The sequence below is a fragment of the Strix aluco genome, chromosome 1 (assembly GCF_031877795.1).
Source record: "Strix aluco isolate bStrAlu1 chromosome 1, bStrAlu1.hap1, whole genome shotgun sequence".
NCBI classification, from domain to species: Eukaryota; Metazoa; Chordata; class Aves; order Strigiformes; family Strigidae; genus Strix; species Strix aluco.
The window spans coordinates 80724709-80752451 of NC_133931.1; positions in this window are offsets into that span (position 1 = coordinate 80724709).

Here is a 27743-nt window from a genome sequence, read left to right on the forward strand (position 1 = left end):
AGCTTTGCTTCTCTAAGGCAGGTACTTGGAGAGGTGAAAATACTGTTGTTTTTTCATGTGAAAAGAACACATTTCATTGGTAACTGGACTGAGATCACAAACTCGTTCAATCATGGTCACTACCCACACAAGAGACTAAGAAGTGATCAGGCATGGGCTTGCCTAAATGACACTTAGTCAGAAGACCTGCACTTGTTATCAATATAGCGCATTTTTAATCTCTGTGAACAGGAAACTGTACTTGAAAAGCTTCCTGTAAGGAGATCCTGGGGAAAAAAATGTTGTAGTTTGGTGTCCTTGTTTCAGCTGGAATATAGTTAATATTTCTTGAGCTGGGAGGGGGCACAGCCAAAGCACCTGACCCAGATTGGCCAATGAAGTATTCCATATCGTGTGACATCATGCTCAGTGTATAAAGGAGGGGCAGCCAGGAAGGAGGCAGGTTCTCTCTCTCTTCCAGGATTGTGACAGTGGTATCTTGGTATTTCAAGATCACTAGCCGGCAATGGGCTGGGTATCAGCTGGGTAACGGTGGGTGGTGAGCAACCTCATTGTGGATTACCCATTTGTACTTTCTATTATTGTTACTGTTTTATTTTATTACAATTACTAAACTGTTTTTTATCTCAACCTATGAGTCTCTCTTTCCCCCTCCAAATACTCCCCATTCCTCCAGGGCTGGGGAAGGTGAGTGAGTGGCTGTGTGGTGTTTGGCTACCAGCCGAGTTCAAAACACGACATTTCGACATAAAAGGAGATCTTAGAACTGTTTTTTAAAAGTAGACTGATTGCTTTTGAAGAATATGCACAAGTCTAGCATCTGGTGCCTCTGACAGGGTTTCTCTAGTGGTGTGGATGCTTTATTATTCAGATTAATTTAGAGAATCACAGAATCATGTAGGTTGGAAAAGACCTTGAAGATCATCTAGTCCAACCATTAACCTAACATTGACAGTTCTCAACTACACCATATTCCTAAGTGCTATGTCAACCCTATTTAAAGTTTAAAGAGTCAAATCTAAATCTAAATCTAATGTAAACCAGAATTCTTACTATTTCAAGTCACAAAAAAACCCAGACAGAAACAACAAAAAAAAATCCTGCCCAAACTGCAGAAGCGGAACTTATTTTCCTGTTGTGCTATGCTAAAACTAAAGTTTTAATCCTTCTGAAAAGGGTTGCAAAATCTTGTGTTTATGCTCTTTAGGAATAGCAGTCATATTTGTACTTACAAATTTTTCTGTGTAGTAGCACACAGCAAGCACACAGTATGCGGCAGACTGACAACATCTAAGTAGAGTAAGTTGAGACTTTAGTAATGGCATAGCAATTTGCTTGCTTTTACTGCTACCTCATTCTTGCCAACCCATGCAGTGTTTTCACATTTTGCACACACTCGTTCTAAGAGAGATTGTCTCTTATGTTACATCTGTACAGTGACCAAGAAAATGAGATTCTGACAGGAACCTCTGGATACAATCCCCTTACAAGTTATAAAGAATCATGTCCACTAATCTGAAAGCACAGGTTTATTTGATCAAGGTATTAAAAACATTTCTAAATGGTAATTACCATATTGGAAGTGTCAGGCAAAAGATGTACAATAGCCATATCAAAGCTTTTGGCATGGCATAACAAGGTTTTGCAGGTTTTGTATATGTAAAATGATGCCACAAGAAGAGATTGTCTTATGAGGAGAGCGCTACAGAGGACACTCCAAGGGATGATGGCAGCTTTATAAGACAAATTCCAAAAGGTTCTGTCTGTAAAACCCTGGAGAGCTCGTATTCCTGGGTAGGTCCGTATGGAGATGAGACCTTTCTCCTTCCTCCCTTCCTTTCCACAGAGTGAAATGGAGAAGTCAGGAGGACCACAGTCCAGCAAGACTCCTTCTTGGATGGATGAAACCCCATGACGGTGATACCCGCTGTAATATTCACTCACAGGTCAAGTTAAGCACAGTGTACAGGATTAAGTGCATCTAATGAACCAAAAATGCTAACAGAATCACAGAATTGTCCAGGTTGGAAAAGACCTTGAAGATCATCTAGTCCAACTGTTAACCTAGCACTGACAGTTCCCAACTACACCATATCCCTAAGCGCTATGTCGACCCTACTCTTAAACACCTCCAGGGATGGGGACTCCACCACCTCCCTGGGCAGCCCATTCCAACGCCTAACAACCTGTTCTGTAAAGAAATGCTTCCTAATATCTAGTCTAAGTTTCTGTAAAACAGCAAACAGCTAGGAGCTATGCCTTTAGAGCTGAAAGGTTTGCATTTTAAAGAGAGAAAAGCAAATGCCGGGGAAGTAGAAATTAGTTTCCTATATAAGGTATGTTGTGTTTAACCTACTCTGTGTCTCATATCAGCTCATGACTAATTTATCCCCCGTTCTGTTGGAAGCATATTTTAATTGTATTGAAATGTGCTTGGCAAATGGGACCATTAGTGTATCTAATGAAGTGTCCACATTCACATCTGCAGGTGCAAGCTACCTTCATTTTTGTTGCAGGCTAAGAATGTAAGAAAGCTTAACAGTATGTAGAAGATTGATGTGTTTCACTAGACAAAGAATGGCCCCTCAGGCTTATTAAATCTTTCAAAAACTGTTTTAGAATAAGAAAAGAATAAGTGTTCTTGAACATGCTTAATCAGAATCAGTACCAAGTGTTTAGCCGTTAACTACAAAATCCTGTGTTTGATGAGCTATCAGACAGAAAGCTGAATCAATTTTTACTGTTGTCTGTGTATTAATGGCTTCTCTACTGATTTTTAACTTAATGTTTCCTCATCTTTCTGCCTAAACATAAATTCATTGAAATGCACGTTGATTTCTTTGTAAAAACAAGTAGATGGTATGAGCTGTTAATCCACCTTCTGTGACTTTTCCTGCCTTGTTTAAGAGCCATATGTTCCATAGAACCCAATGCAAAGCAGGCATAAAAATACCTTCCCTTCTCCAAAAGTGTGAGTTGTTTTATGTTTGGTGACAATAGCCTACTTTTGAAGGAATGATTCACTGGAAGTCCTAAGTAAGTTTAACTATGTAAGTATAATAATATACTATACAAAGGTATAGTTAGTACATACATACATAGGATAGCTATGTAGGTGTAACATAACTATGTTTAAGTAAGTCTGCTATTCCCCTTTCCCTTCAGCAAGGCGACATCAATTTACGTACTACTTTATGAAATCATGAGCTTTGTGTCTCCACTATTTCTGTCTGGAAACCCCAGAGGTAGGTGAAGTTAAAGAACATAGAAATATGGGTCTAGGACCAGACCCCAAAATTCCCACTCATCTACCATGTAATTTTTGCCATAGGCAAAACCAGAAGCAAATCCTTCCACAGTTTAGTGTTTAGGCTTTGATGAAAATGTATACATATGCATTGCCATGGGTTACATCATCTTGGTGTATTTATGTCTGAGTCTATTTGCTTAACTTAGAAGTGTGCTTCTACTACATGGGAGAAATAGTCTTGTGCTTTGGTGACAGAACACAGTCATAAATACGTAACTTTCCAAAGCACTGTATTATAATAATAAAATAATATGGGACAAAAAGTTCTTTTTTTTTTTAATCATGAATGAGTGAGTTTGGGAAAAAATCACACACAAATACATAATGAAAGCTGCAGTGTGAGTTACCTGAAAATTTACCTGAGTGCTAAAAATGTACTTGGCCAAAATATATTCTTTTATTTCTTTCTAGATTGGGAAAGTTAGTTTATTATTTTTACTGTTATTTTATTGAAATTGGAGTTTTAATCCAATCATTATGTGGAAAGTAATAGCAGGACATGCAATTTATTTAGGAAACTAAAAGTTAAGACTAATGTTTGCTGACATTGTAAAAAAAATAAGCCTGAAACAATATTATGCCTTATTTTGGAAGCTAAAGGTGATTTTAGGAACAGAATTTTTAGGCACTATGATCTGAAACATGTCAACTGCAGAAATATTTTGTTATAGAGAGAATGCAGGTTGCAAAATTACTGTACAAAGTCAAGGGGTATTCAGGGTATGGAATTCATCTATTAGTTTATTAAAAATATATGAACTCCTTCTTGCTAGCACTCTCACTTAGTTTAACCAGAAGAAGCAGCAAAGTGATGTCTAAAAGGGTGGGAAATGTGCAGATCACCTTGGGAGACTGCACCTTCTCTTGCAGTTGAGCATGTTCACACAAAAGACAAAATATACCTCCTTAAGTGCGGGGTAGGAGAGCCCAGGAATAAGTGTTCAGCAAGCTGTGCATCTAGAGCTCAACAGAGACTGCTGAGAGAAGCAGACAGCAGAAATACAGCCAAATTGTAGAGGTGATGAAAAAAGAAAAAAAAAAAAAAAGACTTTAAAGAGTTTGTTGCAATCCAAAAAAAATTTGCAGATATTCTTGACTAAGATGAAGCCTGAAAGAAAAGAACTGGCCTTATTCCTCTTCCAATTAATTCTGGTTAGTCTTTGCAAAATTTTTGTTTTTTTAGCTGTGTTCAAACACAAATTCATTTTACAGCTTTTGGTCTTGTCCTGGTTTCGGCTAGGATAGAGTTAATTTTCTTGAGCTGGGAGAGAACACAGCCGGAGTGCCCAGTCCGGATTGGCCATTGGAGTATTCCATATCATATAATGTTCTTCTCAGTATATAGAGGAGGTGGGATCTTTGTTCTGTTGGGATCGCTGCCGGGCGGGCTGCGTGTCGGTTGCCGAGTGGTGAGCAAGAGTATTGTGCATTACCCATCTGGACTTCCTATTGTTACTGTTATGTTGTTACCATCACTAAACTGTTTTTTATTTCAACCTACAAGTTAAGGATTTTTTTCTCCTTTTTGTCCCTCCCCTATTTTCCCAGGCAGGGGAAAAGGGTAAACGACCAGCTGCCTGGTGTTTGGCTGCTGGTCAAGTTCAAACCATGACAGGTCTAAAGATAAGAGTCTACTCAGACCCATCTAAAACTTAAGCTACTGAGGGTCTTGTGACAAGGAGACAGCAGTGAAAGTTACCACGCAACAGAGCCAAGTTCGATCAGTCTGTTTGGGTGGCTGCAAATAAATAAAATCAAACAAGTGACCTCTTCCCTTTCCCTCTTCCAAAACAAATGTCAAAACACAAAATCAGTATTCCCACTAAAATCTGTTTTGACATCCAGTGAACATGACAAATGTTCATGACAAATATGACCTATAAACAGAAATTGCCAGACAGTCTGGAGATGTGACAAAACCTTCTCAATCTTTCTAATTACTAGTAAGACAATATGTACAATTAATTTTCAATTTCCTTGACAGTCTTTAACACTCAAAGTGCTCATGTGATCTAGATTAATCTGGTCTCCTGCAGCCTGCAGGGGACAGAACTTCATCTGTTAACTTCATTATCAAATCCTCAATTTCTGATTTAGTTCCAACAAATGTTTTAGAAACATACCTTGATTGAAAACAAGGAAACAACTATTATCTTACTGGGTCATTTGTTTCCATGTTTAATCTGTCTCACTATTACACTTTACAGTTTAGAATTAAGTGAGGCAAGAATTAGTGTGCTAGCTTTTTTCATCCTTCATTACATACAAATGTGTTGCTCCACCATGTGTGGTCTACAACCTGCATAAGTCAGATAATAAGATGAACAGTATGTAGCTGAAGTCCAAAACACTAAATATATATATATATATATATATATATATATATATATATAAAAACTGTTAGGAAAAGTTTATAGAGTTCATAGTCATGATATGGTTCCATTAGCTGGAGACCACCCTAGTTATTAGTCACCTCACTGATGGAGAGCTTTGCAAAGAAGCACCCAAAAGTAATTTCTGTCTATAAGCTGATGGGGGACTTAATACAGTTTACTTCCAACGGTGAAGACATTTAAATACTACTAAATTTATACTGAAAGGAGATGAAATTATAGGCAATTATGGGCGGTTAGTATGTAAGTTATTCACACTGCTTGAAAAATCTTGATTTATTCATATGTAATGTCAGAAACAGCATAGACTCTTATAGACTCACAAAATCCATCTGTATCAGGGAAATATACTCCTAATTAAAAGTATATGAGAGACAACCTGACTGGAAGTGTCGTGTCTCTGAGGGCACCTCCATCCCTGACTGTCCCATCCCATTGGGAGCAGCCAGCCTTGCTGCTGCCTGGCAGAGAGCTCCTGGTGCACCACTCACCTTGTGGCACTTGGTGGGGAAAAGAAGTGGAAGGAGAGAGAACCCACCTCTAGTCAGAAACACTTGACCTCCCTTTCTTCATCACGTCCCTGTTCTTTCACCAAGTAAGAAAGTCTTCAGTCTGGAGACCTTGACTGTTGTGGAGGTCCTGGATCATTCTGCCACATTTCAAAGTTAATGGTTTTTCTTGGTACATTTTAGCCCATGTTATTTTCCTCCACTCTTGGCCTTGCCACAGCCGAAAAAACAAAATAAGAAATGGCACTTACATTACGGATACACAAGCAAGCTCAGCTGTTGCTTTACCTTCCCAAATACTTCGGTCTTCCCCCGCATCTTCCTCCAGAAGTGAAAATTATGCTTGTCATTTCTGAAAAATTACTAACTGTCCCTCTTGGTCCCTTCATCTTACACCCACCACAAAAAAAAAAAAAAAAAAAAAGCAGCACAAAACTGCAACACAGAGAAGGAATGGCTTCACTCCCTGCTAACTGCAGCTCACTTCACAGCCCCAGAGACACACTTGCTGCCTCTGGGCCATTCTCACAGCAACACCTATTGCTGGCCAGGCCACTGCGCATGTCAACACTTTTAAGTGTTCACTGTTGTGTTAGTCAGCTGCATTGTAGTAGGCCTTGTAAATATAGGCAAATGTTCAAGGGAATAGGATTCAGCTCTTTTCATGGTAACAACTTCAGAGTAACATTGTTACAGTAATAAAATAGATTTTGTTAATAGTACAGATACACAGATCCTCACTGCATGGAACAAGACACTCAGTACTTGCCCATTACACAAAAATACACAGCCTTCAAACTTCTGCGTGGACACATGGTGAGCAATAGAGTATTGAAAATTTCTTGGTATGTGGGTAGACAATGCTGTACTTGAATTAAAACAGAATGCACCTCTTCAGAATTAGCTATGTTATTATTCCTTTGACAGCAAGAAACCCTCCCATTTATTTGCAAGATAAATTCTGAAAGATATCCTGGTCTTCTTTTCAAAGACTTTACCGGGAGTTAAAATTCAGTGGGAGTTATAATTCATCCATGAGAGAGGAGGGATTCTGCAAGCCAAGGTAAACAAATCTTCTCCAAGTCATGTGTACAATATTTCTGAATTTCTTTTTCATGTCATCCAAACACAGGATTAGGGATGAAACAAGAATAAACAGTTAAAACAGTGTGGTGAAATACATTTGCCATCACTGGGCCAGACTCTTTTTATGTGTAAATCAGGTTAGTGCTAAACAGTCAAAGAAGCTGTACCAATTTGCAAGAAATGAATGTCTCACTTTATTCTAGGTTAGGAGCAAGGTCATTAATATATTTTTAGCTTTATATTTGAAATCAGATAGATATTTTAAAAAGCTTATTATCCATGAAAACCCTAGTGACATCTTTCTGTACATGCTGTACTATTAATGTACAATTCCAACAGGTTGTCTGTGCATTGGGATGAGTGATAATCAAAGCCAGATGTCAGTAAGGGACAACTCACCATTTTCAAGCGTAAAAGACAGAATATAAAACCAAAAGGTTCTTTTCTTTCCTGAAAGCGTACAATACTTGTATGATCACAAGTCTTGCATAGCCATTAAATAACAAAAGCAAATCAACCTTTTACAGCTGCATTTCTAAAAGCAGGAGCAAGAAAGCTGAATACGGTCCCTTTTGATCCTCAGTATTATAAGAGGGAGGGGTACAGAACTTTTGCATCTTCAGTTAGCACAGTGACTTTCCTTGAAGTCTTGCGTTTAAAGGTATCTAGCAATCTGACCCAGACTGCTCACCTTTCTCCACAGAAGATGTCAGTGCTGAAAAATCCCAAACTGAGAAAGACTGTATTTAATATCTATTACAATGGTATTTCACAGATCTTCCACAGCAATTAAACACCTAACTACCGTTAAACATCTGTAGTTGAAAAGCTTGAGAAAAATGTAACCAGAAAAAGACCCTGAAGTAATCAAATAGTGGCAGGAACAAAAAACAGACTGAAGGTATTCACATACTCATGAATATGAATAAATGACTCCAGCACAATCCAGTGTAGAGCACATAATAGTGCTCTCCTTCATAGCTCCAAGCTTGGCAAGAAATAAACAGCTTCACTAATGTCCTTCAGACACCTTTTTTGTACTCGGTGAATTCAACACACCACAGTTTCTTGAAACACAGAACTAAAACATACAAGAGTTATATGATGCAACTAGTTGTAAACTAGCTAGTAAAGTGTTAATAGTACTCATCTTATCCTAGAAGTGCCGTGTCCATATATACAGTTCCTCTGCAGGTCTAGGCTGCCCTTTTAACAGGTAAATAACATGTCAGTACTGTGTGCTGTATCATTCAAGTGCTAGATAATACCCTTGTAAGAATAAAACTAGGTCTGTGCAGTTGGGATGCTGCACCTCAACTCTCTAACATCACCCAAACAACTATTCACTTGTCTTCTCTTCAGCCATGTAACACAACAGTATTTAATGGTAATCTGCATAATTCATGCCTCACTGCTCCTGTGGCTTCTCCTGCTGTGCTACTTCTCACTTCTAGTGTTTACCACCAAAACTTGCTCACTTTTCCGTAGCTATATACCTTTGATGCCTGCTAGCTGATGCCTGCAAGAAGTTGGTGATAATTGCTGTAAGGGGCCTCAGACCAGCCCAAGGACATAATTTTTGCAACTGTGATGGGTACATGCTGGGGAGGGCAGATAAACCAGCAGTCACCTGTGGAAGCCCCTCAGGGACTCTTCCCCAAATTTTAGTACGCTTGTGCAATGTATTAACATATGCATTAGATTATCTGGAAATAGGTGTGCACTTCTCAGAAATTGCATGAATATTCATTTCTTTTGTTGCATATAATAAGTGTGTCCTTGTCTTTTGGTATGAACATTAGCTGGAGTGATCCCCCATGCATCCAGCGCTGCAATAAAGAATGCCTGCCTTCTAAAACTTCAAACTAAGTCTTAAAGGGTTCTTTTGAGACCAAATCTACACTAACACCTTCTTTGGTCTTTTCTATATCTTATTGATGCAATGCTTTGTTCCAGTGAATTTCCACTCTGCTTTTCAGGGCCATCTGTTACACTCTAGATCTTCCCGTTTTTCCATAACCCAAATGATGATATTTTTTTTTTTTTAAAGTGGAATTGTTCATTTTATTCTTACTTAATCTATTGATCTGCTACTCTGTAATTTTCTTCTAAAATTCTGTTCTTGCATTGAAATGATAACTATTCTTTAGTTTTATTTTACTCTGACCCAACAATTTGGACCCATCATAGGCTCTTATAAGAACTGAAACTTTGCTACAGGGAAATATACAGTTGTCATAAGGACAATTTGTGGTCATGCAATTCACAGTAATATTTTTTTGGGGTGTCAAAATTAGAATGAGGACAGACAGAAATACAGCATTTTTATTTTATGATGATAGAGCAAAGTATATGGTACGTCTTCTTTCCTTTGAATATACCACCTTCATTGAGAAGAACACACAGACTAGCATGCCTGAGATTCAGAAATACCTCTTCTGCCTTGTGTAAGAGGGTATTCTCATTTAGTGAGGTAAGCTGATGGCTATAATTTCCAATTCAAGTTTCAGCAAGTTGCACACAAAATTCTCAATGCACTGTGTTGACAGCACACATCAATGTCCCATATAAGGCTCATACCTCTATTGCCAAAGAGCAGATGGGTAGTAAACTGAAGCACAAGCATCTGTGCTCTGGGCAGTGTATTCCGTTCTAAATAATTTTTTTATTTTATCATAATGTTGGAAAATAAATATGAAAAGATTGACCTGTATGCTACTGTTATATCAGTAGCTGTGTTTTATAGCTTTCAATAAAAAGATTACTAAAGCTGAAAGTCAAGCCAACTTATTTAATGTAGTTAACATTGGAATCCTTGACAATTATATGATTGAAACAGAAAAGATGTCATTTTATCTCAAACAGTACTAAATTAATGACCGTTGCATTGTATATCCTAATAACAATGAATAAACACACCGAGTCTTATTACAATAGCAAAAGTTAGTAATTCATGACGCACTAGGAAAGAGTAAATTTTAGGAAATGTTTTTGTTTTGGACAAGTGCATTATTATTTAGGATGTGAGAAAATTAATAGAGCAGAGAACAGAGGTAACTTTCTATTTCTCTGTTAAATCATGTTAGTTGTTATTTACAATAAAATAAATCCTGGAATACTGTACCAAGAGATTTGCAACTTGCCTATTAGACACAATAAAAGAACATATTCCTCCTTCAAGCTAGAAAATAAATCTCATGACAGGGGGCATCTCAGACTGAACTGTAGTCACCTGCTTTCATTATCAACTTCCTTTTCTGAATAAATAAATAGTAAACAATTATTTTTTATATATTATTACTTAAGTTAGTTCCCTGACAGAATCATTCAGAAATCATTTGAGAATAGAGTACTAGAAGAAATAAAATCTGACTTAACATAAATTGTCTCTTTGACTGCTGATTGAACAGACTGAGATCTTACTTGGGTTGGGAGTAGAGATGATACCACTCTCCCCTAAATTTCCTAGAGAACATAAGAGTGAACTGTGCACAGTCAAAACTCTGTAAATGAAGGGAGATAAGATGTGTATGCAGTGATTAAACTGTACAGAGAAATGATGCAACTCTTAAAAGTCAACATGCATAGGGAATCCATTATGTTTCTAGCCTGAAAAATGCCCAATAGTTAATGCTGTTAGGGTTGCTTTAACACTGAAGCAGAGCAGTGCTCACAATATTACATGGGATTTTGCTGATATTACCTCATGATGTAAGAATGAAAATGGTGTTTCTGGTTATCATAATTAAAATTCTATTTATACTGTAATTAAACATACAGATTAGAGTGGGTACTTTTCCTGTTGGATTAGATGAAACATTCAAACATTAAACACTGCAAGCAGCAATGATTGACTTCCACCTCTTCTGTAGCCCCAAGTGCTAAATGTATAATGTTGGCATCAAGGGGAAACAAACCAACCAACAAACCAACCAGCTTTAGGTACAATTGTAAATTGTAAATTGCAGTGTTATAATAGCAAAGAACAGATGGGCTACATTTCCAGGGCTGCAGCAGGAGTGAGATGAAGAAGGAGAGAAGAAGATATAGGCTGAAGTGGTAAACTGAGATTACTGGAACTGATTCAGGAGATAATTCAGATAAAAGCAACTTCATGTAATTCTGTATCAGAACGGTTAACTGGACATAATATTGATTAGGTCAAATAACAGGAAGTTACAGACTTACTAGAAGGAAATTTCACTTAGGCTGTCAAGGAAGTCATCTAAAATGACACATGACATTAGTGTGAAAGTGTGAGCTGTGTTACAATGAAGTTTTCAGTGTCCTAGTTTGTTATGGAGAAATAAAAATATAAACAAAACTGGCTTGACTTCCACCCATGTTGGAGCTGAACACATCATTCTAATTTATGCGGAGCAACAGCAAATGGTTCAGATTGTGTATAATCCTTTCCGTGCATTGAATACTGTATGTTGCTTAAACCAGATCTCAGAGTTGCTTAAGATGCTTAGACTAGAAGTGGTGACTTCTTCGGTATTGTTGTCTAACTACACAGGGAGTGCTCAAGTAGAATACCATAGGGCTGGACATAAGAAGCAGTGCAGTCCATGTGAATTCCTTGGCAGCAGTTAAGTGACAATTGCTTGGTGCCATCAAGGCAGGTCATAACTGTGTCCAGTTATACATATGCATAGCATTTATCTAAAGGAGCTTTTCCAGTGATGTTTCAAGTATGCTTCTGCAATGCAGTCCAATATCATCAAACAACAGATCCATATTTACTTACACAGTGCAGGGCTGCATAGAGAAAGGAGCTCAGGTCCAAAAGTAGAATAGTTAAATCAATTCAGTGTCTCTCAACTCCAGAGATGGCTCTTTGGTGCTTGCTTCAAGATCTTTTGTTTTCATAATGCTGTACAATATAAGCATGCTCTTGACTGTCTAGATGACCAGGAACAAGAAGGCTTGAGAAATCATGTTTTTGAATTGGTGCTCATCTCTATTTGTGGATCTAGTCAAGTGAACAGATTTTTGCCTGACATGATATGTATTGTCTCAAAGTGCTCACAAATTAGAAAATCACTCAATATTTTGTGTACTCTTTCCATTTCTTCAGATTAAAAAAAATGTAAAGCCTGATTGTTATCCTTGTTTTGTGTGGTGGTTTAGTCCCTGCCGGGGTCTGAGACCACACGGCCGCTGCCCCTCCCCCACAAAGGGAGAGAAATACAAAGCCCTGGGGCTGAGATAAGGAGAAGTTTAATACAACAGTGCAACAGCAACAAAACAAACAACAATAACAATAACGGTAATAACAATGAACAGAGCAAGATATCTACCGATACAGCAGTGAGAGCAGAGAAATTGCATAACACACTCGTTCACTGGTTCTTCCCGTGCTTGGGCGCCCACAGGTGATGTCAGCATGGTTTGAATAACCCGGCTAGAGCTTCCCCCCAACTTCTGGGGAAACTTAACCCTATCCTAGCCAAACCAGGACATTTTGTCAGTACTTTCACTATCATTAGAAAGAAAGATACTTTCTCTTCTGCAATATACTCTTTCAGCAGCCAGCAACAAAAAGAATAAGGCCCAGGAAGACTATTTCCTCTCAGACTGGCTCTCTTACAACCACCTATCTGGGACATTTTCCATTACTGTCATCAAGAGAAAGGCTTGTTTAAACACTACTGCATGAACATGATTGACTTAAAGCAATGTATCTGGACCTGGTGCCTTCATGGGAACCCCTATTTATGGGATTCTGACAAAATTAGGGAAATAATAGTAGCTTAGTCAGAAAATCAAATTGTTATTTAAAAAGAAATAAAGTCCTAGTCTGATATCATAAGAGTTCCCATTTCCATGTGAACTGAACTGTATGATAAATACATAGAACCTATTATGTTTAAACACTCTGGACAAAACACTGAACAAAACTCTGAAGTTAATGTCCAGTGTACGTGATAGGAAATCATCATGCATTTATTCACATTTTGATTCACAAGAGCTGCTGAAGAAAAAAAAATTCTTAGGAACAGTAAGAAATGGCAAACACATGGTTAACTAATATAGTTGATTTTAAAGATAAACAAAAAAGATGTATATCTGACTAGTTCTTTTCCTCCTAGGCTCCCTACCATTCTTGATCTCAATGGGATTATTTCAAAGGTCACTCTTTAAAGGTTTTTCTTTAAAGGTAAAGGTACATGCATATTTTTATAGGATATGGGCAAAAAATAATAAGCTCCTAAAAGAAAGAACTAGCTTACCACTGTGGTCTAGGGTATGGACACTAACTAAGCTCATCATAAATCCATATTGATTAAATGCCTTCATATTTTCTTAAGTACATAAAATATAAGAAGTTTAGGAATAAATAGAGAACAGTTTGTAGGGTATGTAACATCATACTGATAATTTTCATAAGTATCCATCAAATGAATCAAAAGGTGTGTTTCATTAATTAGCTAGCCAGACTTAGCCAGAGTAGGTTTACTACACCTAGCAACAAGTGTGGCAACAATCATTTCCAATGGCAGCTTACTGTGCAAAGGCCTACCAGTTCTAAATCAATTAAACCAAATAGAACTGACCTGCCAACTCTGCAGTTTGTGAATAGACAGCAGTCTTTCTAGAGAATGATCTGAAAGAACCTCTGAATGATGTAATAATACAGCTCAAGAGTTGTTTGGTATCTAAACTTCATAAGAGTATTTTTGTTTTGTAAAATTTTAATTTCTTGCTATGCCTAGCGAAGTTTTATTGTTTAATTTAAAAACAGAGGAGAATATTTGTTAAACTTAAGAATTCCAAACTTCTGGTAAATGATTCAGGCATTTTGCTGATTAGAAGAGCACAATAGTGAAAAAGCCCTTTCAAACAATAGGAGAGGGTTTTTTGTATTTGTTTTGGTTTTTTTGGGTTTTTGTTTGTTTTGTGGATTGTTTTTTTTTTTTTTTTTAATTTTAGTTTTTCTGACATTTCTAACAATATGGAAACCAAGCAATGTCTAACAGTACAGTGACAGAAAATAATAAGAAACACGTTAGCAATTCTTAACCTTGATGTAGACCTTGCTATGTACTAAGACATTCTTACACTCTTCAATAATTTATTTGATAGAGTCTAGCAAGTCTTCCAAGTCCATGCACAATTTAAGTTTTCTGAATAGGCCAATGGATGTCAATATGACCAGTTACCTACTTAAATCTATTGATATAATTTTACATATTGTTGGGATCATTGGAGTAATTGTTTTGTAATCGGTGTTACACCTCTTCTCAAAACTGTCACAACTGTCAAAGTCATGCTTGCCAAAATATTAAAACTTTGAGGAAAGATTAGAAAAACTTTTCTAAAAATTCACAGCAGTGAATGTCTACTTTTTATGGAATAGAGCTCTGCAGGAAAATCATGGAAAGATCCAAATAGTCATCAAAGTGTTATGATTGAAGGACAAAGTACTACAGGCAGATTGCATCACACTATGGAAAGATCTTTGTCAAATTTAGTTTCATGTGAAGTAAAGAAAAGCTTTCCATTGAACGTCCATTGAGGTTTCCATTAAAGTAAGGGTTTCTCATCAGGCAGTAACTCAGTCTTAATGTTAAAAGCACCCATACAAGTTCCTCTGCAGTAACTTGAAATTTTATATAATAAATCAACTGTAAAACATTTTACCCTATGAATATTTGAAACAGTGTCACTACTTTTTAAAATTATCTAGTATGACAAAAAGATGAGAGAACGCAAAGTCCTGAAATAATAATTTCAGGATTTTATTTCTTTTCATTGCTAGGAAACTTACTGAACCCTCATGAAATCTTAAAATTTTATACAGAGACAATTTCTATCAATCCAAGGAATGTGTCCCACATTTTTGTTAATTTTCTTTTTTTTTTTAATTTGCAGTGAATTTATTTACATTTTATATGTCCGTTTTAATTGTTGTCTTCCCTGTTGCTAAAAAAATGAAATGAGCAGTTTTTGAAAAGCCTAGAAAAACAAAAACCAAAACAATATAACAGGTGAATAGATTACACTAATGAATATCCTGAAGCACAAAGGTTCAATAAAAATACTGAGACTTTGACTTCAAACAGATGAAATATATCATTAGAAAAACTGTCTACCCTACAAACAGCCCACATAACTGCTCAAGATACATAGATCAAGATATAGGCAGGAAAGCTACTCCACGTATCTAGAAATCCTGATAAGAGTTTCAGCCTTTACGCATGAGATGGGGAACCTGCTCTTCACAGAGAGCATATTTAATGGTTCTCCACTAAATGAACAACTCTGAGCAGCATGGTCTGTGCCTGCTCCTGGCTTGTATTAAGGCATGAACAGCAGGGTACAGGGGATAAGATGCTTTGTCAATATCACGAGATATGATAGTGCAATTTTAAAAATATGTATCAACTTAAAAATCAAAATTATACTGTGGCAGTAATAAGGCCATTACAGAGAATACATTTCAGAATGTACAGCCAGTTAAGTGAAAATTTGTAAGACAGCAATAACTACCTCAACAGCAAAGTTGTACTCTCATCAGCACGCTTGAACTATTCTGCTTTAAATGCTAAGTGAGGCTGATTAGTGTAGAAAAAACAAAAATGAGTGTGCTCAATACAACTGATCCACAGCGCAATAAAACATTTCAGAGGGCATAGCTGTGACAGAATGAACATTGCTAAAACTGACAGAACTTTAACTGTTTTCTGGAAGCTAACTATGACAAGGGTGTATACAGTAGCAGTCTTTATTTTATCCCACTCTTCTGACTGTACTGCTCTTTTTCCTAATCAAAAGGAAACATGAAGCTGTGGATTGCTCTGGTCTTTTGATGAGTACAATCCAGTAGCCTACTACAGTTTCAGTTTCCTACTAAAAATGAGTCTCTGCAAACTGCAAATCATCTATGCTGCATGACCAAAAAATATTAGTGCAGGTAATGTCATTTTTATCTTCATTTGGTAACTGTTTTCCATATCTAACCAACATCACCTCGAGATGTCAGGAATTAGTTTTGCTCCCCTGCCTCCTATCTAAACCTTATATACACATTAAAATAAGGATGGCAGCTTTGGCAGATTGCTAAAATAGAGATCGATGAAGAGCTCTACTGTCATTATTTTAGAAACGTTTTAGCCCATGCCTGTTTCTAACTTTTTATATGTAAATACTCATCATGACATGAAAAAAAGTCAAACCCTGAGGAATAGAAAATGAGAATGCCTTCCAATACTATCAGGTGCACAATATTTGTCCTCTGGCACCTCTGCAGAGTACCTCATGAGGAAAGCATGTAGGCTGTTTGTTCTGTTTGTACAGCTCCAGATCCTCCAGGTGTGCTGGGTTTGTGTGGCAGGGTTTTTGGTAGCGGGGGAGGGGGATACAGTGGTGGCTCTTGTGAGAAACTTCTCAAAAGCTCCAAGTCAGACCTGCCCCTGGCCAAGGCTGAGCCAACTAGTGATGGTGGCTGTGCCTCTGCAATAACATATTTAAGAGGGGAACCTGAGGGAGGGGGGGACATTTTGAGGACGAGTCACAAGAAGGATGCTTATGTGAACACTGAGGTCAGTGGAAGGAAGGAGGAGGAAGGGGAGGAGGTGTGCCAGAGCAGAGCCCACCTGCATCCTGTGGTAAGACATCAGGGCCGCCCCCCTGCCACTCATGGAGGTCACCGATGGAACAGAGATTTGCCTGCAACCTGTGGAGGACCCCCGGGACTCTGTGGGAAAAAGCAGCCCCCGCTGTTGTAGCTCATCGCTGGGGGGACTGCAACACGTGAAGGTGACCCACGCCAGAGCATCTCGAGAAGAATGCATCCATGGGGAGGGCTCACGGCAGAGAAGTTTTGTGGAGGACTGTCTGCTGTGAGAGGGATGCCACGTGGAGCAGGGGGAAGAATGCAAAAGAGTGCTTCCCCCCACCTTGGAGGAAGAAGCGGTGGACTGACTGTACCCCCCATCCCCTGCACCCCAAGAAGGGAGAGGTGAGGGGAGGTGATTTTAAGCTATGGTAAAACTTCTCACTGTCCCATTCTGTCTGCTAAGTGTCATTATGTTTAGTGTTTTGACTTAAGGTGATGTCCTTTGTCTTCCCCTAATGAGTCTGTCTTTGGCCTGTGACTGTTAATGGGTGAGCGACCCCTCCCTGTTCTTATCTCAATTTCTGAGCCTTTTGACTCATTTTTCTCTTTCCCAGCACTGGGGGGGAAGGGGTGAGTGAACACTTTGTGGTGCTCAGTTGTCCTCTTCATACTTAGATTAGCTATCAATAGTCATCAAAGCAAAATTACTTCAGGAGGTTTACTTGGATTTAACTCATAATTAACCAGATTTAAGTTAAAATTGTAGACTTCAGAAAACATGTATAGGCTTTCCTCCTTAGTTAACCCACTGTAAGATAGGGATGAGGAAATGTCAGCTCCTCCATCCCTAGGGTAGACAGCTGTCCTGGTTTAACCAAGATAGGTTTAAGTTTCCCCAGCAGTGGGGGGGAGCTCTAGCCGGGTTATTCAGATACCATGCGGATGTCACATCCTGGCAGGACACATTTTCCTGGTGCGGGAGCGCGGTGCACTCGTGGTTTTGTACATCGTGCTTCTCACTGCTGTATTTGGTAGCTATTTTGCTCTGTTCATTGCTATCACTATTACTGTTATTGTTATTGTTGTTGTTTGTTGTGTTGCTATTGCACTGTTGTATTAAACCTTTCCTTATTTCAGTCTTGGGGCTTTGTATTTCACTCCCTTTGTGGGGGAGGGGTAGCGGCCGCGTGGTCTCAGACCCCGGCAGGGGCTAAACCACCACAACAGCCAGCTGAATATGAGCTGGCAGAGTGCTCAGGTGACCAAGAAGGCCAATAGCATCCTGTCTTGTACCAGAAATAGTGTGACCAGCAGGACTAGGAAAGCGATCATCCCCCTGTACTCAGCACTGGTGAAGCCACATCTCGAATACTGTATTCAGTTTTGGGCTGCTCACTACAAGAAAGACATTGAAGTGCTGGAGCACTTCCAAAGAAGACCAATGAGAATGGTGAAGGGTCTAGAGAACAAATCTTAGGAGGGAACTGGTGTTGTTTAGCCTGGAGAAGAGGAGGCTGAAGAGAGACCTTATTGCTCTCTACAACTACCTGGAAGGAGGTTGTAGTGAGGAGGGTGTTGGTTTCTTTTTCCAAGTATCAATGATAGGACAAGAGGAAATGGCCTCAAGTTGCACCAGGGAAGGTTTAGATTGGATATTAGGAAAAATTTCTTCACCGGAAGGGTTATCAAACACTGGAACAGTCTGATTGAGACACCATCCCTGGAGGTATTTAAAAGATGTGCAGATGTGGCATTTAGGGACAGGGTTTAGTGGTGGACTTGGCAGTGTTAGGTTAACGTTTTGACTCAATGATCTTAAAGGCCTTTTCCAACCTAAATGATTCTATGATTTTAAGTCTAGTTCATTGCTAAAGAAAGCACTCTGACCTGACTGTGGCCTGACTCCACCAGAGAACACACAAATCAAGGGCAGTCTTTGGCCTTTTCCAGCTCATGTGCACTTATAAAATGTCTGACAGCTGATTGAGAATATTTTTCACTCAAGAACACAATGATGGCAGAGTTTTCACAGAAGTGTTTGTGTCATTAAGTACTTTCATTCTTCCCTCTTCAATTTTTTGTTAACACTGTGGACTCGACCCTACAACCCTTGTTCACTCAAAACTCCCGCTAGCTTTAATCAAAGAGAGTAGTGACTAGAAGATGGGGTTGTATAGTAGTAAAACATGTTCACAGTTCTGCCATTTTTAAACTGCCATTTTGTACTTCCATCTTCCTTTTCCACTCTCAAGAAATTCCTTTTTATATACAATGAAAATTATCCTGTTCAAGGAGAAAGGACTGATATTGTCAACCGTGTCAAACAAACTTAACTGCTTTTCTTCTCATAGCATATTCTGTCCAGCATTTCTTGCACACTACTGGGATGTTGATTCTTTCTTCCACTTCAGCAATGCAGAACCTTTACTGCCAATTTAACAATTTTCTTTCTAAGAAGCACCCTTGCTTTTGCTGACATTCTGTTCCTGGGTTTGTGGCAAGCTCTTTGTAAACTCATAAATAAACGGACAACGAATTTGGCATCCACAGCGAAAACCCTTCTTAAAACTCAGTTTTGTTACAGAAATATTCCACAGAGGTACACAGCTGGTGTCTCATGATTGCTCATTCTTAGAGCATTCATGAATGTCTTTGTTGCTTTATGTGTTCAGTTTTTCTTTTTAAACTGTATGTGTTTTAAAGTAAAGAAAAAACCATCTTTTTATGTTTAGCATAGCTGCAAACAACTTGTGATGAGGACTCCTACAGCAATAACAAATACTAAATAATATCTTTGAATCCAAACATCAATATACAAGCAGGGTTTATTTATTTCATGCCTGTAAGGTAGATACTTCCAGTTCCATGGACAGCACATGTTGGAAGATTCTAAAATAATAATAATTGAAAATAACATGTTGAACAGCATAGGATTTCACTTGTATATAGCTGCTTTTTCTAACCTTGCCACAGGCCAATTCAGAAGAAACTCCTTTCCAGTGATGTACTGAATAATGTGCAAAGTGCTCTCAGATGAAAGGTGTTATATAAATTCAAAAGCATTATGAAGGATTAATGCCACACTACTTTTTAAAAGCCAAATGCTGTTACCTCTCATCATTTGGCACATGTCATTCAAATTAACCCAGCTTTTAGCTTTTCATGTTGCTTCTGCTTTGCTATTGGAAAATCTGTATTACAGTTCCTGAGAGCTGACTGTTGAAACACTTTAATGAGGTCTTGCATTTCATTTCTGTATCCTAAAGCAGGGTCAGCCGTACCTACAAATTCCTCACAGATACTGATATACAATCACTTCCCAAAGGTCTTCAGTGATAATTTGCAGTCTCTGCAGACATGGCTTTGTTTTCCATTCCATTCTATTTCCTATTATGTAAACTGAACTGTGCTTGCTGGAACATAAAGCTATTATTTGTGCTCCTAATAAAGTCTGTTAAGTAGCTGCAAGTACTAAGTGGACATCTTGAGTGATATCACTGTATTTCTTTCTCTAGCTTGCTACTCTTAAGAGTACCTGAAAATGTTCAGCAAAGGAATTAAATACTCTGGGGTCCTGTCTTCTAAATTAAGGTCCATTTTAAAGGTTATCAATCCCCTGTATAAATAATAATAGGATTTTCAAATTCTGGAGACCTCTCTCTTTGTGATTCTTGTTTGCCAAAGGTGAAGACTGCCTTTTTATTGCTTGTTGGAACAAGTGGTAACATTTGTTAGTTTACAGAGTTGCCACACTCAAGAGAAATATTGTATTGTTCTCAAATTTCCTTAAATCACAACTGGCATTCCTCAGCGAAGAACATATCTGGATGTTACATGCTTTACTAATGCATTAAGAACATACACAGTGAAAAAAAATCCAAAGTGATGGAGTTTACAGCTGGTTCCTGGTGAGCCCAGGAATATCTATGACAACTAGCAACTCCGGTGCTTGTGGTGAATGACCACCAACTTCTTCCTAGTCACCCCACAGGAGCCTATTGCCTGGTACTGCCCAGCTGTGAGAGCCCAACTTCTCCTTGCTTGCCCACACAGCCTGGAAGCAAAAGGCACTGCTGACTCCTGCTCTGCCCTGAGCAACAGCCCAGAGGTGTCCATCAGGGGCCCAGGGGAGCTTGCCAGGGCTGTTTCCTCCTTCCACACCTACAGGGTTGTTAAGATCTTGTCCCTAGCTCCATTCAAATATGGAATTGATTGCCCTTCAGTAATAGCAAGCCAAGGGCTTTAGAGAAGGGTAGGGTAGGAGATGGGGAGGGGAGGAAAGAGACCAGGCATCCTTTGCTGATAAATTTGTGGATGTTTGAAGATCTTATAAAGATTTACAAGCTTCACATGGTACTTTAGGGACAAATATTTTTCTGCTTTTCTATTTTTATTCAGAAGAATGCTTTCTTATTTGTAATATGATACCATGTATTGCAGAAAATGCTGACGGGTTAACTGTAGAGAATCTTCTTCCATTCTAGTTATTTTTAAATATCAATAAATATTTTATGTCCCATATAAGTTAGTCAGTAGCACTTTTCAAACCACTTTGAAATTAATGGGCATTTAAGTTATTCAGTTGCTTTTTTTTACCCCAGTTTAATTTAAGCTTTTCTTTTGGCAGTGGATAACACCCCTGAATTAAAAGATTTGGGTTGGGAAGGTTACATTGTCTTTAATCAGTAAGGCTAAAAAAAAAATAATATCCTAAAATTGAGCTACTACTTCTATCAGAGAAATTAAACATCAAAGAGGAAAAATAATGATCTAGGTGACAAAATTGAAAAGTTACTTAATTTTATGTTGTAGATGGGCAGCTTGTGAAGATAAAGGTAGACACTGAAAAACTGGAAAAAAAATAATTTTGGCAGCAGTGCTTTGATTGCTTAAAAATGTCATCTTGAGAGATCATGAAGAAAAATTTTAAAGGATGTGGCTTGTGTTTAATTAACATTTTTAATTCATAGATTTAGTTATATAGCACACACACGTGTGTGTGTGTGTACATGCATAAAAATACTCGGTTATGTTACTACTAGTTACGCTATTACTAGTTACGCTATTACGCTATAAAATTTAAACATTCGCGAATGGCACACGAACAGAGAGAAGTCAAATGCTTGATAGGCAGGAATTCAGTGTATCAGTGTCCAGTACTCTCTGGCCAGGTACTTTTAGATGTTCCATGAGTGGAGGGTGTAATGTTTAATATCACATTTACTTGTTTGAAGACAGTTGATGTTACATAGCATTTCTGATTTAGCAGAGTGATATAAAATATACTGAAAGCATACTACAAATGTAAGTTACACTTAGCAAAAAATAGCAATTGCCGCACACGGTTCAATCACAATAGCAATGTGGTCCCAATTACTAGTCTCTATAATATGCTCACCATCAGGATGCTGGGTGTCCTCAGTTGCTGGGAAGGAAAAGTTGGGTTGAAGCCAGCTCATGTGTATTGTTCTCTTTGAAATAGTTTTGTTAATTGTTTAGTTTTTATACTCTGTGTTGGGCTGACCAACTGTTCACTTCCTCCATGCTGATCTGTCTAATTCAAGGAGACATTCACAGTCCTTTAACGAACTCAGAGAGAAACATTTACACCACCAGTTGATCCACTGAACACTCGATAGCTGTTTATCTAAAATGAAGGCCTCCCTCTGCTCCCTTGTGTTGAGATACAGTCAGCTGTGTTGGTCACACCTGCCATTATTCCCTGAGCTTCATGGGCCCATCCTCCTTGCCCAACTCCTCTGAGACTTATTCCATTGTAGGGATTTATTGGTCAGTGACACAGTGACATAAAGAGTCCTATTTACTAATAATATTTTTGACTCTCCACATCAAACATCTCAAGTCTCTTGACATGTATTCTTGCTTCTGAACTTAATATTTTTGGCTTACAGAAAAGGAATAGTTGATCAAATGGTTCAAGGGTAAAAATTAGAACGACTTTGAGGAAAGAAGATGAACATCACGTTAACTGCCTTGTCATGTTTTCATTAAAAACTCATTTAAATGAAGAGCTGGTCTAGAAATTTACCTATTAGTTCCAGAAAAGAATTTTTTTCCACTACTGTTTACATAACAGTCATGTTACTAAGAGCCAAATACTAAAGTTTCATGCACTTTTTGAAAAGGATTGTCTAAGAAATCTCTGTAAAAGCTGGGACACACCTTGCTTTCTGTGAATGATAACTTATCCATTAGAAATATTACCAGTACAGTTAAAAGTACATTGAACATTCACAAAGGTTGGATTTTACCCTTGTACAGAAAGTCAGTATTAGAATCAATGTGTTACCGCAAGCCTGTTTAATTCCAAGACTCTGAGGATAATGTCTAGATGACTGCTATAGAATATCAAAGGTCAACTCAAGCTGGTATTCCCTTTATGAAAAAGAGGTTTTCTTCTCATTCACCACCCATGGATTTTTCTAACAATGTTTTGTCTTTTTTGTTTGCTAGCCTACCTTATATATTCATCCCATAAATCCTAACAGCCAGAAATCAATGCTCATGTCTCAGTTTTGAAACTAGAGCTTTCACGTTCAGGACATGGACAAATAATTTGCTGCATTGTTTACATCATCCAAAACTGGCCTAAATATAGATGTGCATAAACAGAGGTGCATAAAACACATGTAAGTATTCATTAGAAATACATTAGGAGTGAAAAACTTAAAAAGAAGTTCAGTCTGGAGAGAATAATTTCTCAACAATTAGGTAATGCCAGAACTGACTTATGCTTAAATATCTTTTTAGTGGTAACTGCTGTTCTTTACCGTTGCACTTCAAAAATATCCAGTCAATGTATGGATAAGTTCTGTCCAGATATAATTAAAACATATTTAAAATACCTTAAAGAAATTAACTTTATTTCTTTTATTCCCACAGTTCAGCAGTTGCTTTGGCTGCATGCATCTCTCCTTACCCCCCCACCCCCAAATTCATGTTACTGCATCAGATCTGAGACAAAGAAAGTGAGAAACATATCTAAATACCTGGATGTCAAGGGAATGATTTACCTAGCAACAGTAACTATGGGAAAGTTTATCAGAAATGTCTCCCTGTGCATGTGATGGTACCTTAATGGCTTGGATTTTAGACGATTGAAGAAATGGCTGGGAGGATTCTAGCCAAGCAAAGCACCAAATGACATGCAATGCACATACACGCTAGGAAATATAATGTCATCAGTGCACAAGGGAATTTATGAACATCCTTTCCATTAATACTGTAAGGATTTTTACTCATAAATCCATAGTTAAAAAAACATTATTTTACAGTGTGCTACATTAGATATAACAAATATGTGAACAGAGGAAACATGTTAGGATAAATGTTTCTGAGTTGTAATAGCCATCATTTTTTAAAAGCAAACCACCACATAAAGAATTATCTGAAGTGTTACAACAATAACCCTGAGACCTAGGAGAGGCAAAAAGCTGAGATGGCACTATGATATATAACTGTTTACTGCTGTGTCAGTAATGGATACTGCTGACAGATGACCCATGGGATCAAATCCTGATGTACACAGTGAACAGCTTTTTCTTAGGCAAATACATTTGACAGATCCTTCTGAAAGAAAACTGTGTTCACATCAGCTCAGCATAGTAACAGGTGAGCATAGGTTAAAATAGTGTAAATCAAGAAAAATCCAACTGAGCACCTAATCAAAGTCACTGTACATAAGGATCCACACTATTTGAATTCAAAGTATGATCTAAACCAGAATCTCTAGGTGAGATCATAGCTTTCCAAAAAACATACCTTTTCTATTCCACTCTATCTCACCTCTTCCTCCAGACATTTGCCCTCTATTCCTGTAAATTCAGTGCTTTGCAAAAAGATACTGTAACCTGAGTCATCAGACCTTTTATGTCGATACTCTGTAGTGAGCCCCCAGTGAAGAATAGAAAGGTTAAACTAAGAAAAATCTGTTTCTATTATAGAAAAATAATTAACTTTTTAAATGGAGAAAGTTCAAATTAGATCAGACTGAACAGAAATAAAGAAGGGTTTACAGCTAACCCTGTCCATGATGTCTTTGCTTCCAGGTGTGGTTCTAGACAACTTAATAATTTTCCAAACTGTAGCAAACACAGTATGTTCCAGATTGGTCCTTCAGACATCTCTGAGGGCTGTCAAGCTACTTGCTGCTCCACTGAGGAAAATCCTCCTTCTCTCCTTTCCCTGCTGCACGCTGCAGGCCCTAAAATTTTGCTCCCAATGAACAAACTTAATTGCTCCCCAGGGACTGTTCCTGCCTTTCAGCAGCCTTCCTCTGACCCAGACTTCCAGAAACTCACAACTGAGAACAAACAGCACAAAACATAGTTCATCATATGAGTGATCATAACGTTTTCTTTGCTCCTTCTTCTAAGACACCATTTCTTCTTCTCGATATTTCTTCTGTCTTTACCTCTTCTGTAGCTCCAAGGTATTCTTCAACTTGCCTTATCAAAACCATTACTATGTCTCTGCCTTTCCGACACTGTATTTCATCAGCTGTGAGTCTTTTGCACGCAGTGTCACTCCCCGTCTTTCCTAACAATGCTTCTGACTACTTATCTCCCCTTCCCAATTCTTCATGTCTGACAAGGTATCGCCAGTGCAGTTCCTCTACCTCTGCCTCAAGTTTCTTCTTTCAGACTGTCTCATCTGCAGTCATCCCTTCTTTCTCCTTCAGTTCATCTTCCCACATCAGCAGTCACCTCCTCTTTCTTTTCAGACTCCCACTGATCTTCAAAAGGACAGAGCATTGTAACATTAAAATGATGGTATCAGGATGGACAGATATGACTCCACTCAGTGACGAGACAACATGTCTTTCTCACAGTTTTCAAACGTATTCACTACAGATTAAGAGAATCTCAGGGAAAGAAATCAACACCGTATAGTAGGAAGCACTACCAAACAAACAAATCCTGAACACTGAAACAAAAGTATTTTACCTAAATTCAGCTGAACCCATTCAGTCAGCAAAATTCAACTGACAGATCCAGTAGCCTTGCTCCAGTAGCCTGTTCAGCTCTTGCTGAAGAAACATTTGCAGCTATGTACTTTAAAGCACTCCAGGTTTTTACTTTCCAGAAGAAAACAAAAAGAAAAGATCTGTGATTGAATAGCCTCAGTGTAGTCTAGCCTTAGCACTCCCAAGCTATACTCTCTCTTGCCTTTTTCTGCTATCATAATCTGTACTAAGGTATTTAGGTATATGGTTCTCTATAGCAAGCAGAGCACATGCACCCACTTTGTTTGCTTGGATAGTTCATCTCATCTGACTAGCTGCAGAGGTTAAGTACTAGTTTGACATGGGTGTTGGGCTTGTATCTCAGTAACATCCCCTCCTTTTCTGTTTCGCACACCAGACTAATTAAACCCTTGCTTTTCTCTATATCTAAACCAAGAAAATCAGATAATCTTCACTGTTGTTCCTTTAACTGACAAGTGCCTTGGCTAGAGCTCAGTGAGGTCCCATTATGTTCTAAGAAAAATGGTAAACAGAAAAGTCCATGAAAAAAATTTCAAAAATGTACTACCTTTAGAGTTAGATAATACTGTTTTCCTTGCTAGTAAAAGATTCACCTTTTAGTAAATACTGATCTTTTGGGGAAGTATACACACGTAATACCTATCTTCCTCATAGCGAGGAAGGCAGAAGGAGAAGCAGCCACTGTTCCTATGAGCTTGGTTCTTCCACAGTTTAGACAAGATTCTTGCCAGAACAGAGAATTACCTGCTCTGGTTGAGAAAGATTCTAATTCCAAACTGCTACCAGAACAGAAAATAATAGCTGCTGATGACATGCATCTCCACTGAACTGTGTGTTCATGGGCAGCATGAAGAGTCAGTTTTCATGAAGTCCCAGATCTTGAAAGGAATGGAAAATAATTTATGCAATACTATTCCTGGACTACAGTTTAGAGACCATGAATAAGGGTATTCTGTATTCCTGTGGACGTGCTTATAATGTTATGAATATTATTAAAAAAAATTGCAGAAGTTGTTAGTTAAAAAAACAACTACAGCACTATAATTCTTCAAAGATTTATTTTCTTCATTAACAGTGTATGCTAGCTGTGCATTTCATTTTATTTTAATTTTTTGTCAGATGTTGGAAAGAACTGTAGACTGTTATATTTCCTTTCATTTACTCATCACTCAATTTATAATAAAAATTCCAGTGCACATCAAAAAATACAACCTGTTATAGAAATCTGTTGTAAAAGATTTAAACTGTATGAAATTTTACAGTATTTGTAAAACTCTTAAAGTCATGTATTTCATTTCCAGTAAAATGACTTCTTTCTGAAGTACAGTGAGCGTACTATACATCTTATCAATACTGTACAGGGTGTGCCTACAAAAGTATCTGGGCAAACAACAGAGCATGCGCTCTTATAAAATGGACATTTTTTTAAACTGGCATAGCATTTATGATGCAAATTTGTTGTATTGCCAAATGGCTCTTTTCATGATTGGTTACCAATTTTATATATGCATTTGTATGATTTAGTAGGGTTTAATGTTTGTTGGTAGCTTTTAGTGGTTATACTTTCCAAGAAAAATTATTTTGGTTCAGTGATTAAAATGAGGCCTACATATATTTTCTATTAAATCTGTTACACAAGCTTATGTCTTAGAAGTATGTTACAGACATGCTCCCTGGTTGAGAAGTACTTCATATTCTCAGGTTAAAAACCACAAAACGCAATAGAGGGTGTTAAGATCTGCCCATTACTGCACAGAAAAAACCAACTGTTTATAAGATTTAATTGCTTCAATAGGAGTCAGCTATGACTTCAGCATTAGTAACTGATGCAGTTTGAGAAGTTACCCCCTCCTGTGAGAGGAATTGTGGTAAG